Here is a 14,155-nt window from a genome sequence, read left to right on the forward strand (position 1 = left end):
CGGATAACTCGTTCCGACCGCGAAGCCGAGTAGCTCAACTCAGGCCGGGACCCGTTCTGTTGTGCGCTCCTTGCGGGGGCGATCAGACTGAGCCCAAGGGCAGGCTAGGCCTGAACGTCCTGGCATCTGGTGTCCCAGATTGTGCGGCGCAGTACGGACCCGCGAAATGTGTACCTGAGTTGTACCAAAGGTGACCTAAGGTGACCATTGATCTAGTCTGCCTGGGTTTGTGTTAGGAATAAATTCCCAGCTGGTTGAAATCGATTCGAATCGCCGTCTCTCCCGGATAGTGAGAAACTTGGCTAGCTCCAACATCGTAGTAACTGTGTATGGAACATGATGGTTCGGATGAATATGGAATTACTACACCTGCTATGGTTACTATTGTATGCTCTAAAAAGATATACCACATGTTTGGCACAGGATAGTTGCTAATCTAGAGATGGATAGTTCTAATTAACTTAATGACAGAATTATAATTGTATAATTGAGTTAATCGCTTTTTATGCAAAATGTTGTCAAGCTACCTCCACTTATAAAGCCTTGCATACTCCTTGGAGTCAATTTTATTTGGTTTATGACGGGTAAGTCTAGCTGAGTACATTCGAGTACTCAGGGTTTATCCCACCATGTTGCAGGTAAGGTTTGACCTGCTGAGGATGGTGGCTAACCACCGGTGGGCTCGGTGACTCTATATTCACTTCTCATCTACATGCTTTTGTCTGAGGATGTCACTTATGCTAGCAATGTATTTGGAACTCATATTAATGAAATCCTTCAAAAGCAATGTTGTTTTCACTAATCGGTTTTGAAATCTAAACTTGTATTATTATTTATGAATCTTTATGTAATATTATTTCCGCTGCAACTCTGCATATGTGATGTGTATTTGCTTAATCACGCGATCTTGGTTGTGATGTTGATTTACCGAGGTCCTGCGTGACACTCGGCGGACTACCGGGTTTATACAAGTGAGAGTATGCGCGGTCAACGTGTTAAGCGGGGACAGCTGTACTTGATCTTGTATAAATTGGGCGGTTCTGTCACATAAAAGTCCTTATGTGGGCTACAAGGGATGTGATCACCCGCACATAATAAAATTTAAGATTTTTAAACACTTATTATAACTATAAGTTGGAAAACCATTTTCACAACAAAAGCTTTTGTTTTTAAATACCCGTATGACATGTTTAGTGTTGAATCTAGCTCTGATGCCAGCTATCACAGAATTGACCAATTTATAAGAGCACAAGTACAAAAACAATCGCCGAAATGATCAAATTCTCACACTTGAGCCCATATAAACCCGGTAGTCAACTGAAACCATGAAGGATTTCAATCCAACTTGCATACAACCAAGATCATAGTAATTCAACATAACACACCACACGTTACAACATTTCACAAACAGTTTGCAGATAGATTACAACACCTCAGAGTCATAGTTATTACAAACCATGTCTTGTAAAGTAGCGGAAGCAAATAGTTTAACTCACACACATGAGTTCAAATACAAGTACCAGCTTGCCGATCACATCCCACAAAAGCATTCGGATAAGATAAACAGAGATCATGCCCGTGATCTAGTCTTCGTCACCTGTTGGGTGGAGACAATACTTACAGAAGCCCTGATAAAGAAGGTCATATGCAACAAGAGGGAATAAACCATGAATATGAGAATATACTCAGCTAGACTTACCCGTCGGAAATCAAAATAAATGACACCAGGGATCATGCATAGCTTAATTTAGTGGATTTGGCTGACACTTTCTTTTAGCAGAAAAGCATAAGTAATAATGTTCAACTCTTAACCTGAGCCAGCAGTGACTTTTAGCCTTTAACCTGTCATCTGTATTAGCACCTGTACTAAACAATCATTTGATTAAGATGCAAACATTAATAACCATATATAGCAGGTATAAATCATGGCAACATTATCATCATCATCCATTTAACCATATCATTAAATTAATTGAATCTACGTTGCCACTACTCAGTCAAGTTCTCACTATCCGGGAGAGACGGTGATTCGAATTGATTCCTATCCAGCTGAAGGGGTATTCCTAAACACAAACCCTACTTCCCCCGTTAGGGTCGCAATCAAGTCACCTTTGGCACAATTCAGGAGTTGCGAGTCTGAACAGATTGGCATTCTCAGAGAACCACTCTGCCAAGGTTGCTCAGGACTCTAACCCGCCTTGGACTTATGCCAATGGCTCTCCGCACATCCTTACTACCTCCAGAATGTGCGCCACTGCTCGTGTTCTTGGCCTGAGTCGAGCTACTAGGCTTCGTGGTTAGAACGAGTTATTCGGCCAGCTAAGTGTTAGGCTCGTTCAACATGACATGAGGACGTACAGTGTATCGGTCCTTAAACAACACAGACGGAGTCACTATGTCCAACCCTACACAAGACTCCGCCCGGTCTTCATTCATTATTAACATGGTTCTTTTCCACGATAGCAAATATAGCCAACCGTGATCCACCTCATCCTAAAGCTCGCAGGTGATAGGAAATCACCTGACTTCTATCGTACTAAGCATGGCTAAGCATTTAATCCGTTCCTGAACTTAAATAGGATTCAAGTGCGATATCTGGACAAGGATAGATATATAATGCAATAATTGGTTCCAACCAATTCCTATACTTAATGCATCATCAACGAATAAAAGATACTCAAGATAGTGGTAAAAACATGGGAGACTTAATATGCTCTGGGGCTTGCCTTTCAGGAAAGAGGATGGGCGGTGGTCAAGGCACTCAGGCAACTCCTCCTCGGTGGCTGCTTCGTCGATTGCCTAATCCTCGGGCTCCTCCTCCTAGCTCGCTCCCTCGAACTCCAGAAGCATCACTCCCTCCAGCACACCTATTGCATGTATGCGCAAGATAAATATCATGGATGCACAAGAACCAAGTTAGGAATGCTCGAGGAATGCACATGCTTGCTGCAGTCACATTTTCTGACTTAAGCTCTATTCAAATCACTTTAACTTATCAAGTTTATACAACATAATGTACAATTGCTCATCTTTAGTTAAGGACCTAGCACCTGCACCTAAGCATGTTCTCAAGTTAGGCTAGCACCTAAACAATCCATAAGAACATTGCAACAAAGCATACACACAACATTCGTATTTTAGCAAAACAGGAACTATGTAGTGGTACAGTAAACAGATCACAACCGGAGATCTACAAATTGAAATGATAGGCAACAAGACAATTTGGAAAGCTTATGAAATTGCCTACAACTCATTTTCAGACCTCAATGCATTATTCCAACCTTTACTAGGTCAAATTTACAGAACCATATAAGCAGATCCAAACAAGACAGAGAGCAAGCAAAACTGTGATTCAAATTTGAAAGACTGTAACTCCTAAACTACTAGGCCAAATGCCACCAAATTTTAATAGGATCTAGATACTTAAGTTATATACAACTTTTGTATTCACCACATTCCCAGCAAACCAAATTATCATGGTGAACTTTGCAGAGTTCCCAGAACTATCTAAAAAGACATAATGCAAGGAAATATTTATTAACTTATATGGAAAACATATAAATGGATAAAACCAACTTTACTAACTCATCACACATATCAAAATAACACCAGAAAGTAAAGTGTTCACCACCAATTCATTTCTTTTAATGCCTTTCTTAATTTATTTAATTATTTAAGAGAAATAATAAACATATATGAACACTACACCATTTAATCTATAAAAATTATAGTAGGCACTACATGCTCTAAGTAGCCTAATGTAAAAATTTTACATCATTTTAACAAGTATAACATCCTACATAAAAATAACAAGGCATAAAGGCTTAAAATGACATAAATAGGAAACCCTAGTTAAAAGTGTCAAGCAATAGATTTTATATTTCTTCCTAGCATCCTTAAGGTACTAGGACATCCTCCAATAAATCTCATGGTCATTGGACTCATAGATAAATTACTAAAATTCATACAAGGATCATTCAATGATAAAAGGAAAACTCCATAACTCAAAAACCATACATGCACTGACTCTCAAATTTTTACCAGAGCTTCTACTCATCAAGAAGAGCTCACCAACAAAATTTCATAATTTTTCGAGCACAGGAACTCAAGATATAAATTAAACAACTTTGCATTCATTTAAAAACACATTTCAAGTTTCAATTTAATTCTTCCAAAAATTCCACTACAAGTGTTCATGTTATATTTTTCCTAAATACTACACTTCACCATGATCCTAACAAAATTCGAACCACCCAATTTGGATTTATAAAACTAGAGATACAAATTTTACAAAACAGCATTCAAATCTGAATTATTTGAACTATCCTTTCAACACTCAGTCACTGGCAGGTGGGGTCCACCTGTCAGCTGGACCCGCGCGTCAGCGACACGAAAATAGGGGAGGTGGCTTGCTCGACGTAGAACCGGCAGAGCTCGCCGACGGTGGCGTCACCGACGACAAGGAGGGTACCTCCATGTTTGCCATGACCTCCCACACCGATTGACACCCTAACCCTAAACCCTACCGGCCCCTAAGTACCCTAGCCACAGAGCTCGGCGGCTCGGCCATGGCGCATGGCGGCGCGCGGCCGTATTCCGGCCTGGCTAGACCAGCGTTGACAGTGACATCTTCACCCAAGCATCAGCACATGATGGAGAAGGCGAGACGAGAGCTAGGGAAGGAGGAGAAAAGTGGTGTTGTGCTGGCCACGAAGAGCGCAACTCCGGTGAGGTTCGGACGGTGGTGGAAATGGAAATGTAGCCACTACCTTGGTTCTCTGGCTCAACAGCAAGGTGGATGAGCTAGAGGAGGCTACGGTGGAGTTGTGGGTTAGCTGGAGGTAGCGTTTTCATAGTGGTAAGGGAGCTAGGCGACGGCACGTGCTCGGCGTCAATGGCGGAGGCGGTGGCTGTCACGGCGGACGCTGTGCTGAGGCAAAGGAGAGGCTAAATGAACTAGGGCGCTGGGAGGCTCATGGGTGCGTGCTATTGCTTGATGTGGCGCTCACTGGCCCATCATGGCCTGACCGAGCAGGCCGGCAGCGATGCGCGGCGCCACACGACGTTCAAGCCCTGAACACGGTCAGGAATTGTAGCTTCCATTCAGTTAAGCCATCGATGCCTGACAGTGTATATTCATCATGTTGAAACTACTAAGTCGTTGATCCTTAGCGAAAATAGTATAAATGAAAGGTGTAGCCCTTCATACCATCTTCAACTTCTATTAAAAGACCAAGGCCTAATTCTCAACCGATGCCGAGTAAAATCATGCCAAAGTGGAGTACATGAAACTGAACTTGGATTTATGACTTAGAAATTTTTCAGAGTCTTCAAATGGACCTCAAAACAGACTTGTGGGCCCTTTTTGAGCATGTTCTGCACATTTTCATGAGATGGTCATAAAATAACTTTTGTTCCTTATAAAATTTTCTACAACTTTGCTTTTGGTTTCTCAGACATGCAAACACTCTAAGCTATACTTTTTAATCAGTCAAACAAAAGAGCTCTAGGGGTCAACACTAGTCAAACCATGACTTGGAAACTTAATTAGGCAAAATGATCAACATGAACATTGTTCCTAATGACATTCTAAGTATAACTAAGTTGCTTAAGAGGATAATTAGCCACACCACACATTGGTCACCCAAAATCAAGCATCACATGTACAGAAACAAGGAAAACAAGTGACTTTGTTACTTCTGTTTCAAAACCATGTTTCATGTGTTTCATGAGTTTGTGGCATAGTACTAGCTAACCATGTTTCACTAAAGTGAGTGGCACATGTTGCACACTATTCATTTCCTAAAACAAACACACATAGAATATAACAATATGTTGCAATGTTTCAAAATCATGTTTCATACAATCTAAGCTCATGAATGGATGAATGATGCTCATGTTTATGAAATGCAAGTGCAAATGTGGAAGCCAAACACCTAGGGTGTTACATAAGCATCTATAATCCACACACATTCTCAAGGACTTGTCCTTCTTTACAAACAAAGCTGGACATCCCCATAGAGACAAACTAGGTTGAATGAGACCTTTGTCCAATTGTTCTTGTAACTGAATTTTAAGTTTAGCTAACTCATTTGGTAGCATCCTATAGGGTCTTCTTGAGATAGGTGCCACACCTGGCACTAACTCAATCTTAAATTCCACATCCCTATCAAGCGGTAAACCTAGCAACTCATCTAGAAATACATCAAAAAAACTCACCAACCACTAGAATATCACAAAGGGTAGTGGCTTGGATAGTGCAAGACAAGTTTTGGAGATCAAAACTTTGGGGAAGCGGTACTAGAAAAGCATTACCTCCCTTTGGTTCTCTCAACATAATTGTTCAAGTGGATGTGTCAATGAGAACACCATGGTCACTCATGCCTAAGATCACATCTATGCTAATCCAGGCAATACTATTAGATCCATCGTGTACTCCCTCTCTTGTATAGAGATGAGCACATCTCTGACTATCTTATTTGTAGAGATAGTAGCCCTAGCCGAACTTATACTATAACCACCCTTGTTTACCTCAATTATTTTCTAATCATACTTAGATGCAAATGCTTGGCTCATAAATGAATGAGAAGCTCTAGAATCAAATAAAACAATGGTGGGATGTTTGTTAACAAGAAACATACCAGCTGTCACAACCTCTCCCACAGGAACTTTTTCAACAGTGGTGTAATGCACTTATCCAGTACATGCTTTAGGATTTGCATGCCTCTGATTTCCCTGGCTTAGGTTGCGGTTCTTCTTAGGATGGGGGCACTCTTTGGACCAATGGCCCAACTGATTATAGTTGAAGCATGGTTGATTGCTCCTGGATCCTGCTGAGCTTCCTTGTCCTCCATTCCCCTTGGGTAGGGCAATGGTGAATGCCTTATGAAACACCTTCTAAGGTCGGTTGGCATGGGGTTTTGGCGGAGGAGGCCTGAACTTGGACGCTGGTGGTCAAAACTATGGCATAGCCGCCATTAGAGCTCTAGATTGGGAAGACCCTAAGGTGCCTGCCTCAGCTGCTCTCTTGCGGCCTTTTGCTGCTGCATGCATATTGTTCTGATTCTCTTGAGTCAAGGCATCACTAATGAACTCATTGTATGTGGTGCACCTTGAGTTGGCCATGGTTTTCATTAGCTTAGTGCTAAGGCCTCGCTTGAAGCTTTCAATCTTCTTTTCCTCTGTATTGATGAACCCTGGGGCATATCGGGACAAATTATTGAATGCATGCATGTACACCATAAGAGTCTTGGTCCCTTGTGTGAGTCACATGAACTTGGCTGCTTTCATGCGCATTAGCCTTAGAGGAATGTGATGTCCCCTAAAGGCTAACTTAAATTACTCCCATGTGACCTATGAATTGGCATGTAGGGATGACAGGAAATGGGTCCACCATATTTCGGCTGGTCCCTGTAGCTGATGGGACACATATTCTACCTTCTGATGTTTCGTAATCCTTAATAGATAGAACTTTTGCCCGATTGTGTTTAGCCATTCATCCGCCTAGAATGATTCTTCGGCCACCTTGAAGATAGGAGGCTTGGTGTCTAAGAAATCCTTGAAAGAGTTGTATTGATTCGGCTTAGGCCCCTATTGTTGCTGATGGGTGCGAGCAGTGTTCTATGTGATGAGGCACAGTGTTTCCTCCATGGTTCTATGACTACCCAAGAACTATGTGAAGAATTCATTCGCAAACGGTGGTGGCAGTGGTGGTAAATCACCATCGTTGCCACTTGGGTTGTTGCCTACTCCAGCGTGAGTGCGAGTCATCTACAAAGTTACAATAATAAGTGATTATTAGATGATGCCAGGGGATTGCAGATGAATTGTATAATCATGCCAAACTAAAATTACTGGAAAGAATCTTAAATTCATATAATAAAACAGAGGCATAATAATTCATTCTCGCAATAAGACATCACCAATTTGATCACTTATCGGTCTCACAACGCATTAACATCCATGTCATAGTCACCAGTAAGACAAAACTAGAATTTCAATAAAGCTCAACCCATCATGAAACAAAATGCAAAGCGCCAATATTACATGGAAGTCAATTCACGAATGCCAAACTTCAAGATATAAGTCCATTACATAAATAACAGGGATACATCTAGCACTCTAACTAGTCACTAGGCGATGCTAATCTTCTGTGTGCTCTTTGTCAAGGTCGGAGATAGGATCATCCTCACCCTCTAGCTCTACTTCCTCTTCCTTGCAGTTGGTTGTTCAAGAAATGCACCTCATGCTGAAGATCAACCACCATGTTTTGGGTTTGTGCAAGCTACTGAAGCAAGTCCCTCTCAACATGGTCCTACTGTATGCTCAAGGCTTGGGTCCTATCTTGTTCTGCTTCTGCCATAGCTGCACAGTTGTTTGCTAGGATCCATTGGTGCGTAGCTATGAACGCCTTGGCACGGGTGGCCTCTAGCTGCTCCCGTAGTCCTGCTAACATTGCCTAGTCATTCGCTCTTGCCTCTTGGGTGGTAGCTCTCTGCTGATCAACTTGCTCCATTTGGGTGTGAAGATTTCCCAAAGCTACATAAGCTTGATCAGTTTCCCAACGAGCCTCACTTGCTGCCTTTTTGTGCTTGTGCACATGCTTTTTTAGCTTACGCTGTGCAGCTTCGGCTCTTATGAGCTTATCCATGCAAGTGGTATAAGACTCTTGCCAAAAGTCCCTAGTATCCTGATGAGTATAAAACATCTTCATCACTGCAAACATTGCACTCATAGTAGGACTAGAACTGTCTGACCGGTCATCCTGATCTCGAATCAACGCATTGCCGTTGCGATGTGCCCATACTGTTGTGGATGGATCCACTCGAGGAAAAGTACCAGTGGCACTGCTGGTAAGCTCAGCCCCGTGTTGCTGACATATCTAACTCAATACCTCAAAGGCTACTACTTGAGCAGCCTCCCAAGGAGTTCTTCCTTCGGATTCCGCCTTCCATTCCTGCCAGAAGGGTGCTTGGTTATGAGCTGGTATGGTCAGCTATACTTCATACCATGGTTGTCCCTCCTGGTATAATTTATTCTAGTAATAGAGGGGTGGTTCATAATACCCCGCATAACACAAGATTCTCCAAAGTAGGGCAGGAGTTCCAAGGAAATTTTCACTTCTAGCCGATGTTGCCATATGTACCAACAACATGTGCAACTCTCCTGAGACAAAGTCATAATGGATAAGAGTTATATAACTGAGTAAGAGATTTATAAGGGGAGGAACAATGCAAGTATGAAATAATGATTTATCATGATGCATGCATGTTCCGTACGTCCTTACAAACTTAGGAAAAATTATTTCTAACGACATACACGGTGGCATACATACGTTCTCTCATATATAGCGTAACTAGTCGGGCTACATGTTTCACTATTAGTGTACCTACACAAGAATTTCATTTTAGCCCAACCCCATAAGTATATATGCAGAATGTAAATCTGGGCTCCAGGTTGCAATCTAAATACTTATATATATATATATATATATATATATATATATATATATATATATATATATATATATATATATATATATATATATATATATATATACTTCCATATCAAAGCTAACCAAAAGTAAATACGTCCTATATATACATATAAATATGCATATACAGTCATATCAAAGCTAACCCACAATTAAATACTTCTGTATATATATGAGGCATATATACACTTCAGTATCAAAGCTAACTCTCCCCCATTAGACCTACACGCTCACAACTTGTGATCAAGCCACTAGTGATGATGATTGGCATCTCACCTTGGGCGTAGAGGCATTTGATCCATACATTACCACTCAAATGAATGGCATCCATACAATAGCACGTCATATGGACAATGAAAAGGAAAACCCCCAAGTTAAGTACTTAATTAGCCATATGAAGTCATTAATTGGGCATAAAGGAAGTGATCACTGGCACACTTTACATTCAAACTCTAGGTTTTAAAACACCTATATATAGCTATTAGTTGCTAGAAACTGGTTTTGGAAAACAAAACCTTTGTTTTAAATACACATATAGAAATTAATGTTAAATCTTGCTCTGATGCCAGCTGTAGCAGAACCGACCAATTTATAAGAGCACAAGTACAATAGCAACCCGCAAGCGGTCGCACTATCATACTTGATCTCATATAAACCTGATAGTTAGTCAAGTACTATGATAGGTCTCGATTAACCATCAACATACAACCAAGATTGTACATGATTCAACATACATGTCACATGTTACATAAGGTTCACAAATACAGTTCATTCATCAGAGTATGAATTAAGGTTATTACAAACCAAGTTCAGTAAATAGTAGCGGAAGCAAATTTAAAGTTTGAAACTAACATCTGCCATCATAGTTCAAATACATAGTGTCAGTTCATGATCACACTCCCACAAAAGCATATAAGAAGGATTATTAAGAGATGCCTGCCCAGGGCTCACTCCTCATCCACGGCAGGACAGAAGCAGTTCTTGCAATAGCCGTGATAAACTATACCATCTGCAATAATGGGAATAAAACCCTAAGTACAAGAAGGTACTCAGCTAGACTTACCCATCATAAACCAAAAACAAAGTGACTCCAAGGATTATACAAGGTTTTATAAGTGGAGGTAGCTTGACAACATTTTGCATAAAAAGCGACTAACTCAGTTGTACGATTATAATTCGATCATCAAGTTAATTATAGCTATTTATCTCTAGATTAGCAACTAACCTATGTTAAACATGTAGTATATCATTGAGTAGCAACAATAGTAACCATAGCCGGTGTAGTAATTACATGTTCATCTGAACCATCATGTTCCATATCACAGTTACTATGATGTTGGAGCTAGCCAAGTTCCTCACTGTCCGGGAGAGATGGTGATTTGAATCAATTTCGACCAGCTAGAAATTTATTCCTAACACAAACCCAGGCATATCAGATCAATGGTCACCATAGGTCACCTTTGGTACAACTTAGGTACATATTTCGTGGGTTCGCCCAATGCCGCACAATCAGGGACAATCAGCTGCAAGGACGATCAGGACTACCCTGCCCTTGGGCTCATGCCTAGGCTCCCCACACATCCTTACTACCATCTAGAGTATGCACTCTAATAGAACGGGGCTTGGCCTGAGTTGAGCTACTTGGCTTCGCGATCGGAACGATTCATCCGGGCAGCTAAGTGATAGGCATACGTTCAATCTTGTCAGAAGGGCCAACAATAGTATGGTCCTTAATTAGCATAGACAGAATCACATGAGTCAACCTACATATAGACTCTACCTAGCCTTCATTTCTATTATCTCATGTTTCTTTTCTACGATAGCAAATATAGGCAATCGTGCTTCGGTATGCACCTATATCTCACAAGCAGCAATCTAGTGGAATTATAAAGCAATAATTAACTAGTTGCATACAACCAATTGCCTTTAAGCCTTACTAATAATATCAATAGATCATATGTATCACAAGCACAATAGAAAACATCATGGTTAAACATAACTAACTTATTTATATCCATTTATTATTTTCCTTAAATAATAGGGTGATTTAAAGGATAAATAATTCTAGTCCTTAATAAATGTTGATAAAATTACAGTAGCCTACAAATGACCTCAATAGTCTACTAGTACAACTCTCATGACATTTGGATAAGTACAACTACCTCTACAAAAATGACAAGTTATGTAGGCTTATTTTAGCAAAAATAGTTTAGCATAGTAAAAAGTGTCAAGCACCAGATTTAATATTTTTCTTACATTCCTCTAAGCATAAGAATACTAGTGTAAAAATTTGCATGATCATATGTTATATATTTTTACCCCTAATAAATTTCACTAGAAACCAACAAATAATTAGGATTAAATATGAAGACCAAAGTATGACCACTGCAAGTTTAGTATTTTTCTGAGCTAGAGCATGTCAACACAAGACCATCAAAATTGGAATCACAATTTTATCACCTTTCTAGCTCAAGTTATGCATTTAACAAGACAGAAACCATTTAAAAAGCATTTATCTAGCTACATTTTATTCTCCCAGACAAATACCAGAAACTAGTGTATCTCATATTTTTATCAAATACTACACTTCAAGATGAAACTAACTAATTTTTGGTTCACCAAAATTAGACACTCCTAGCTTGAGATATGAAATTTTGAAACATGCATTCAAATATGTGAAATAAATCAGAAAATCAAATCATATCCGACTGACAGCTGGGACCCTGCGGTCAATGGGGACCCACCTGTCAGACACACTAGAAGCATAGCATAGTGGTTGACTGATGAGAGTTCACCGTCAGGTGAGGTTTCCGATGGTAGCATCTACACCGCTGCACTCTACACGTCGAGCCACTGTCGGTAGGTGTGCTCGGTTTGCCCGAAAGTAGCTCGTCGGTGGTAATGGCGGATGGCGGAGGTCACGTGGCGGTATGTCAGGCAGGCTTCAGGCCACCATACACTCTGATGAGGTGCTCTACAGCTTCGCGGTAACCTATCAGAGCTAACCTAGGTGGCTAGGGTTCCGGTGATGTGACAACGAGCTTGGTCCACGTGCGTGGCCACGCGGCGATGCATGGAGCACGGTGGTGCTCATGCTGTTCTGGCTAAATGGTGGTGAAAGGTGGGTCTTCATCATGCCACTAGCGAGGGCTAGGGTTACTTGACCTAAGGCGTGCGAGGACGGAGGGATACGGTGGACTAGCATGACAGCGACGAGCTTCAGTGCCACGACGACAATGGCAGTTGCATAGAGCGACGATCCATTTTGGCACCGACACGCGGTGGCGTCATCCCTAGATTCGGCCTAAGCTACAAGACTCTAATGGGGTGCTGGACCAATGGAGAGGGAGGCGTGCGGGGCAGTAGAATGGCCGAGCTACGATGAGCCGTGAGCGCGGCGGCGCTCCAGTGATGGCGTGATGGTGGTGAAGCAAAATGCGCCCTTACCCTGGCTCGGCAAGAGGGGCTAGCGGGTCAGAGTGGAAGAGATGACGATGGTGGAGCTGCAAACGAGCTAGATTAGGCAGTGGTGCAGCAATGGCAGCAACCAGGCACGGTCGGAGCGACGGCGATGGCGCGGCGGCGCGGTGCTTCGCTTTGCTTAGGCGTGGGCGAGAGAGAGCGCTGATGCGAGCAGTGAAATGAAGCGAGCAGTAGAGGCGCAAGACCTATTCCTCCACACTGGCCTAACCGGCTGGGCCAACACCGACTGTACGGCCTCCACGCGACGCGCCTGGCCTACCCTCAGTTGGCCACTAACGACGCGGCATCCACGGCCATCAGGCCCCGATGACACGACTGACAGAGCGACTTTGATCCCATGTATCTCCTAAACCAGTTAGAGTTAGCAAAGATTCCCTGAATAGAAATTGTAGAGCTAAATGAGATGTCCAACTTTGCATTAGGAACCATCATCTAATTCTCATTGATTAACAAACTACATTACTCTAAAGTTGGGTACTTTGAAACTGAAAATCGTTTCAACAGTTCGAAAATTTTGCAAGTCTCAAAACAGCATTTTGTTGATACTTGTGAGCAATTTTTTAGCAAGCTATGCACTGAATTAGACCTTGACACAAAAATAAAAGTTGTTACTCTAGTCAAGTACTATAACTTTGCTTAAGGGTGCACTGTCATGCAAATACTCTATGCTATAGTTCAACTTAGGTAAAACATACAACTTGAAAATGAAAGCCTACACTATAACCATGACTTAGAGGCCAAATGGGTCCAAGTCATGAATACCAAAGTTGTTCCATGTGACATTCTAAACATGTTTAAGGTACTCCTAAGGTCCCACAAACATTTTATACATGGGTCACATGTAAATCCTAGCATATGCAAAGCATTTAGTAACAAACACATGTGATATAAGCAATCCGAGAGATAAAATTGCGATGCTCATGCTCATGAATGATCAATGATGCTTGTGCTCATGCAATGCCAATGCCAAATGCAAAGCTTAACACAGGGGGTTACAGAAAGCAACGTCGTCGTTGTTTCGATGTCTCTCCTTGTACGTGCAATGACATACATAAATGTATTTGTCCCCGGGCACACACACGCAGCACCCTCATTGCGTGAACAGCCGCTACATTACATATTTAGGTGGTCTAGCTCTACAAAATTCGAATTCACCAAAACAATAGATCTAGGGGGCCA

This window comes from Miscanthus floridulus, chromosome 19, assembly GCF_019320115.1.
Source record: "Miscanthus floridulus cultivar M001 chromosome 19, ASM1932011v1, whole genome shotgun sequence".
NCBI lineage: Eukaryota > Viridiplantae > Streptophyta > Magnoliopsida > Poales > Poaceae > Miscanthus > Miscanthus floridulus.